Genomic DNA, 7357 nt, shown 5'->3' with positions numbered 1-7357 from the left:
CCACTAGATTTGCCAAAATGGAGGTTATTTTGTAACCTTAGGAAAAACAGTTTCAGGAAAGTGGTCAGGAGAAACCGAAATTGGAGTGGTTGCAGACTGAATGAGAGGTGAAGTGGCGACAGCGTGCATGCTCCTGTTCCAAAAAGCTTGCTACGAAGGGAAGAAGAAGTTAGGGTGGTAGCTAAATGGGGAATTCGGTTAAGAAAGGATTTCTTTTTAATTTTGTGCTATGGAGTTTTCAATCATATATGAAAGTAGAGAGAATGTAATAATGGGTCCATATGGTTTACTCAGTTTCAGCAACCTTCAGTGTTCTACTATTCTTTCTCATAATCCCCCCAAACATTTTTTTCTTTAAACAGTATTTTAAATCAAATTCCAGACATGTCATTTAATCAAATACATACAAATACTTAAGTATGTATTTTTAACAAATAAGGTTTTTTAAAAACACAATCACCAAATCATTAGCACACCTAACAAAACAATAATAATTCCTTAATATCTAATTCTGTTCCTATTCAGTTTTCCCAGTTTGTTTCAAAAGTACATGTTTACCATTTATTTGTTTGAACCACTATTCAATTAAAGTCTATATGCTGCATTTGGTTGATAGATCTCTTACGTATCTTTTCATTTTTAATGCCGTTTATATTTGTTGAAGTAATTGAGTCATCTGTCTCATAGAATTTCACACATTCTGGGACTTGGCTGATTATATCCTTGTGATGTCAGTTAACCTATTCCTCTATACTTTGTATTTCATGTAAATTGACAAGTAGATCTAGATGTCTGATTAGGTTAAAATCTAATTGTTTAATTTATGGCAAGAACCCTTCATAGGTGATAATGTGTACTTTCTATAGTAACATAACAGGAAGAAAATAATTACGGGTCATCCTACTTCTAGTGATTTTAAGATGGATCAATGGCATAGGTAATGCCATCCTGATCCATCTATTATAAAGACCCCCATCAGCCTTTCTTTTAATAGTTTTAGTGGCCATTGATGATCGTTGACTAGATTAGGGGTTACAAAGTGATAATCTTTCATTTTTCCCTCTGTATTTATTAGCCATAATTTCTTCTAGAAAGAATTTAAAGAAGGATTTATTTTAAATATTGGAAGATACTGGAGCATGTTTGAGTGCTGATTGTAAGAATTCAACTGAGAGAGAGGAAAAAAATGATATTGAAGAGGAGAGAAGAGATGATCAAATGATGAAGGTTCCCAAGAGGTGACAGGGGATAGGATTCAGAACAGATAGGGAAGGGTCAGCTTTTGTTAGGAGATGGTCTACCCCTTCCAATTTCATTAAACAGACCAGAAGAAAGAAGATTGATGCAGATGCAAGGAATTGGTAGTTTTGGTGGTAGAGAGTGTGACATAGTTTCCTGTGGAATATTTTCTCAATGAAATATGCAGCAAATTCATCAACTAGGAGGTTGGGGAAATTAGGGGAAGAAAGTAGGTATGCAGAAGTTTAAATTCTGCTGTTATATTTAATGAGAACTTAAAAAAAATAACTCTTTGAAATTTCCTGTAATCCCAATGGCTTTGTTGTAGGCTAAAATTATTTTTTCTTCTAAATCTTATTGTTCAGAGGGATTCCTGAAAGCTGTCTAATCTCTTGATGGCAGGAAAAATCAAGAAATTTGCTTAACTTTACTTTTCTATATGTGTTTTCTCTAACCCTCCCACAGATGTAAACTTGATTGCTGTTGCTTTGTGTTGCTTCACCCCCCACGGATTTGTCACCCACTTCCCCTGGGTGATGGAGATGCAAAGGATTACTCAAACCCCATCTCTTCTGAGCAGTGAGAAGCCCTGAAGTGGTTAACTTCCCTGGGAATGCTCAAGTGACAGGGATCCCTTCCTTGGGAAATTAACGCTGAATTGGGGTTCTCTTTCTGCATTTATTTTCCAGACCAGGAAGTTACAGGAAGAGACATAGGTGAGGTTATAGTTTAACAGTACAGGCTGGTAACTTTCAGTGAAACAAGCCAGATGACATTCCAGTAAGGCAATTAACAAAAGCTTGACCTTAGCAAACATTCCTTCCTACAGCAATCTCTCAGTATCTTTACATAACAATCAGTAACTAGTCTGTCCTTGAGCCAGCAGCCTTGCTGTGCCACAAATCTTTATCTTACATCAGAGACTTATAGCCTGAGGAAAATTTCCAGTCCTCCACAAGGTTAATATTTGAAATTGCAAGGCTTTGGAAAACCAGGCCCTGTGAAGTACATATTGTTTTTAGTATAATCCACAGATTGCTAACCATAGACGCATTCTCTTACCACTTTGGCATGTTGAATAATCATGCCCTTTTTGCTCCTCTTACCTTTTGATGTGCATGTCTGCTGTGGGGATCTCTCTTAAGGAGGCAATGTGGCTTATTATTCATGCTTATTTATCTGACAAGTAAAGATGAAATAGGATGGTATTTCAAATCTGGCTAGTCTTATGCAACAGATATCTCTGTATTCTTCTTGTTAGTTAATCCTTGATATTGGTTTGGATCACATTTATACACACTTTTTAAAATCTTGATTATTTGCCACTGAGATCTATTTCACACTAAAAATTCTTATTCGTCCTTTTTATCCTGAGAAACTGGAAACATGGATTGTTATTAAAGGAATAGTGAGCATCTTTCTTCTTATAACTTTAACTTTGGTATTCTGGGAAACGTGTTAGGTTCTGGCACGTCCAGAATACAAATCCTATGTATATTTCCAAAAATTTCCTTAAACCCTCTGCCATCTGCCAAAACCAAAAACAGCAACCAAAACAAAAAAATTGAAATAAATTAAAAACTTCCTTAAACCCTAATGAAAATAATTAACATTTGCCAGCAAGGTTAAACACCTCTAGTGGCAAAACCCGCAAACCATAAGAAAGCAGGATATCTTCTTGAAGCATGTTCTTAAAACACGTTTTGAAATTCAAGTCAAGATCCTATCAGGGCACTTCATCTTCTAACCAAGATTGAGTAACAAGGATTGGTTTTGTCCTCCCCCGCTGAAGCAACTAAAATATCAGACAAAATAAATGAAACTACTGTTTTCAAACATACATCAAACATCGGGCAGTTATCACTGAAAGAGGGAAAACAAATGAGGATAGCCCTACAATTATATTTCTGGATCACATCTGAGAACCTCAGTGTGGAGCCCAAACATGTTCATAGACTTAAAGAGGCAGAGTTGGGAGTCTGAGGAGGCCAAGGTGGCTAGAGTTTGCAGGGCAGAGCACTGAATAGGAAGAGAGCTAAAAAGAGAGTGCTGTCAATATCTGTAGAGTATCTAAAGTTGCTCAAATTGCTGATATTGGGATGAACATCAATAGTCAATTTTAAAACAAGGCAAATTGTTTCACATGGTTTTCCTTGATTCTTGATGAGTCAGCTGAGGTTGCAGACACTGTTCAGTTGGAGTCAGTACCAATAACTGAGACTTACCCTCTATGAATAATTTATATGGGACAACCACAGGCAAGAATATTTTCAAAGAAATTGATAAAACACTAATTTAGTACAACCAGGAGTGGAATCTGCTGAAATGTAATACAACTGATAGCAGTAAAATTGTATATGGAGAAGAAAAAGGCTTAGTTAGACAAATTTACAAAGCTTGTGAAAATGTAAGGTATTTAAAGCTTATTTATTGTGTTATTCATCAGAATTAAAAGATGAATATCCTGACTTGTCAGAAATAATGGGTGAATATCCTGACTTGTGACACAGTAGTTCAGTGGTTTAGCAGTGATAAAGTTGTTTGTTTTTTGTTTGTTTGTTTTTGAGTTCAGGACTGAGATTGAAATTTTTCTCAATGAGAAAAATTCCCTTCAACGACTATTGCAGACTCAATAATATTTCTTAATGAATTCAACCTTAAATTACAAGGCACAATAGTGCTTATGTATGAACTTGTACTGTGATAGTCATTTCAATCACAACTAACCTTGTCTGAATCATAAGTAATATCATGCTGTTTTATACACTTCCCAGGCTGTCAACAGTTTAAACAAGAACTGAGACCTCCATTCTTCACAAATTTACAGCAGATATATTTCCTGAGCACAAACAGTTCCAGAAATATTTTTCAGACCTGGATGCAAGTGCAAAGGAAATTTCTATATTGCAAGATACATTTAACTGTGCAATTGAGAAGTTTGTACCTAACTATCAATTGGAATGATAAGTCTGCAGTGTAATGATGTGCTAAAAGGCAAATATCAAGAGAAGAATCTAATTGAATCCTATAAATGCTCAGCTAAAATCATATGCTTGTGGGTTGATATTAGTATTTGACCTATCTGTGTGAAAAGACATTTTCACAGATGAAATGCATGAGGGTACTTCAAACGGTTCATGGAAAATAGAATTAAAAGATAGTACAAATCTTTCCATGAACTTTTTGAAGAACCCCTGTATAAACATATCATTACAGTTCAACATTAACACGTGAACATTTTAAATTTGGATGATAGGGAATATTAACTACGAACCCTAGTAAGGGAAATATTCTCTCTCCCTATCCCCCTACCAAAAAATCAATTTCCATTCTTCTCATTAGTAGATATGAATTTTTAAAAAGTGTACTCAATTATTGTTTTGATTTTTAAAATTGTACCAAGAAAAAAGTTGTGGAATTTACTATTTTCCTTGTTAATTAAGTATACCCTGTCATGGATTTTGCCTCTTGGTCAACAAAGCCTAAAATATTTACTATCTGGTCCTTAACAGAAAACTTTTCTGACCTCCATTCCTAAGTAGCAGATAGCAGCCCTTTGAGAACTGAGCTTCAGGACTGACCATTTTCCAGGGCTCATACTGTCTACTCTGTGGGGCACATGTAGGACTGATCCAAATACCACCGCAAATGCTTTGAAAATTTAGCTGACATTATAACAACACCTCACAGAAAACAGGTTGGAACTGTGTTCTGGATCAGTCCTGCTTGAATGCCTGCTACAACAAAACTACATCAAAATGACAACACCAACAAAAAATTCTCCTTAGAATTTAAACAAAACTCAGGTTCTCATGACATAATATTCAAAATGTCCAGGAAACAGTCCCGAGATACTCAGCATATGAAGAACCTTGAACACCTCAACTCATAAGAAAAAAGACAATCGGGCGGCCATGCGGCGGTGACAGGAGCGCGGCCGAGACGCACGGGCCCCTCGCCCTCTCACCTCTTGCCCGCCCCCCAGCTCGCCTCCGCCGAGGCTGCTCCGTGGTGGCCGCAGCTCGCCCGCGGCCCACACTCGCCTCCCTTCGGCACCCCGGCCCTGGCGCTGCCTGGAGGCGGCCGCACTCGGGGATCATGGCTCAAGTAGCAGTGTCCACGCTGCCTGTTGAAGATGAGGAGTCCTCAGAGAGCAGGATGGTGGTGACGTTCCTCATGTCTGCTCTTGAGTCCATGTGTAAAGAACTGGCCAAGTCCAAGGCAGAAGTGGCCTGCATTGCAGTATATGAAACAGATGTGTTTGTTGTTGGAACCGAAAGAGGACGTGCTTTTGTCAATACCAGAAAGGATTTTCAAAAAGATTTCGTAAAATACTGTGTTGAAGAAGAAGAAAAGGCTGCGGAGATGCATAAAATGAAATCTACAACCCAGGCGAATCGATGAATGTAGATGCTGTAGAGATTGAAACACTCAGAAAAACAGTTGAGGACTATTTCTGCTTTTGCTATGGGAAAGCTTTAGGCGAATCCACAGTGGTACCCATTCCGTATGAGAAGATGCTAGGAGACCAGGGGGCTGTGGTAGTGCAGGGGCTTCCGGAAGGAGTTACCTTTAAACACCCTGAGAATTATGATCTTGCAACCCTGAAATGGATTTTGGAGAACAAAGCAGGGATTTCATTTATCATTAAGAGACTTTCCTAGAGCCAAAGAAGCACCTTGGTGGTCGTGTGATGGTAACAGATGCTGAAAGGTCAATACTATCCCAAGGCGGAAGTTGTGGCCCCATCAAAGTGAAAACTGAACCCACAGCGGATTCTGGCATTTCCCTGGAAATGGCAGCTGTGACAGTAAAGGAAGAATCAGAAGATCCTGATTACTATCAATATAATATTCAAGGAAGCCATCATTCTTCAGAGGGCAATGAAGGGACAGAAATGGAAGTACCAGCAGAAGATTCTACTCAACAAGTCCCTTCAGAAACAAGTGAGGACCCTGAAGTTGAGGTGACTATTGAAGATGATGATTATTCTCCGCCTACCAAGAGACCAAAGAGCCGTGAGCCACCGCAGCCACCAGTTACGGAACCTGCCAATGCTGGAAAACGAAAAGTGAGGGAGTTCAACTTTGAGAAATGGAATGCTTGAATTACTGATCTACGGAAACAAGTGGAAGAGTTGTTTGAAAGAAAATATGCTCAAGCTATAAAAGCCAAGCCCCGGTGACGATCCCATACCCACTTTTCCAGTCTCATGTTGAAGATCTTTATGTAGAAGGACTTCCTGAAGGAATTCCTTTTAGAAGACCATCTCCTTATGGAATTCCTCGCCTTGAGAGGATATTACTTGCCAAGGAAAGGATTCATTTTGTGATTAAGAAACATGAACTTCTGAGTTCAACACGTGAAGATTTACAGCTTGATAAACCAGCTTCAGGAGTAAAGGAAGAGTGGTATGCCAGAATCACTAAATTAAGAAAAATGGTAGATCAGCTTTTCTGCAAAAAAATTGCTGAAGCCTTGGGGAGCACTGAAGCCAAGGCTGTACCATACCAGAAATCTGAGGCACATCCTAATGATCTCTATGTTGAAGGACTACCAGAAAACATTCCTTTTAGAAGTCCCTCGTGGTACGGAATCCCAAGGCTGGAAAAAATCATTCAAGTCGGCAATCGAATCAAATTTATTATTAAAAGACCAGAACTTCTGACTCACAGTACAACTGAAGTTACTCAGCCGAGAACGAATACACCAGTCAAAGAAGATTGGAATGTCAGAATTACCAAGCTACGGAAGCAAGTGGAAGAGATTTTTAATTTGAAATTTGCTCAAGCTCTTGGACTTACTGAGGCAGTAAAAGTACCATATCCTGTGTTCGAATCAAATCCCGAGTTCCTTTATGTAGAAGGCTTGCCAGAAGGAATTCCCTTTCGAAGCCCTACCTGGTTTGGAATTCCACGACTTGAAAGGGTTGTCCATGGGAGTAATAAAATCAAGTTTGTTGTTAAAAAACCTGAACTAGTTGTTTCCTACTTGCCTCCTGGAATGGCTAGTAAGATAAACACTAAAGCATTGCAGTCTCCAAAAAGACCACGAAGCCCTGGGAGTAATTCAAAGGTTCCTGAAACTGAGGTCACTGTTGAAGGTCCTAATAACAACA

The 7357-nt window shown here is 38.6% G+C and overlaps 1 pseudogene; it reads left to right on the top strand.

Annotated features, from left to right (window-relative positions):
- The first annotated feature begins 5295 nt into the window (after nt 1–5295).
- LOC134361823 (general transcription factor II-I-like) lies at nt 5296–7151 on the top strand (annotated as a pseudogene).
- Nucleotides 7152–7357: the final 206 nt, after the last annotated feature.

This window comes from Cynocephalus volans, chromosome 13 (assembly GCF_027409185.1).
Source record: "Cynocephalus volans isolate mCynVol1 chromosome 13, mCynVol1.pri, whole genome shotgun sequence".
Taxonomy (NCBI): domain Eukaryota; kingdom Metazoa; phylum Chordata; class Mammalia; order Dermoptera; family Cynocephalidae; genus Cynocephalus; species Cynocephalus volans.
This window is presented reverse-complemented; position numbering and strand designations above follow the sequence as displayed.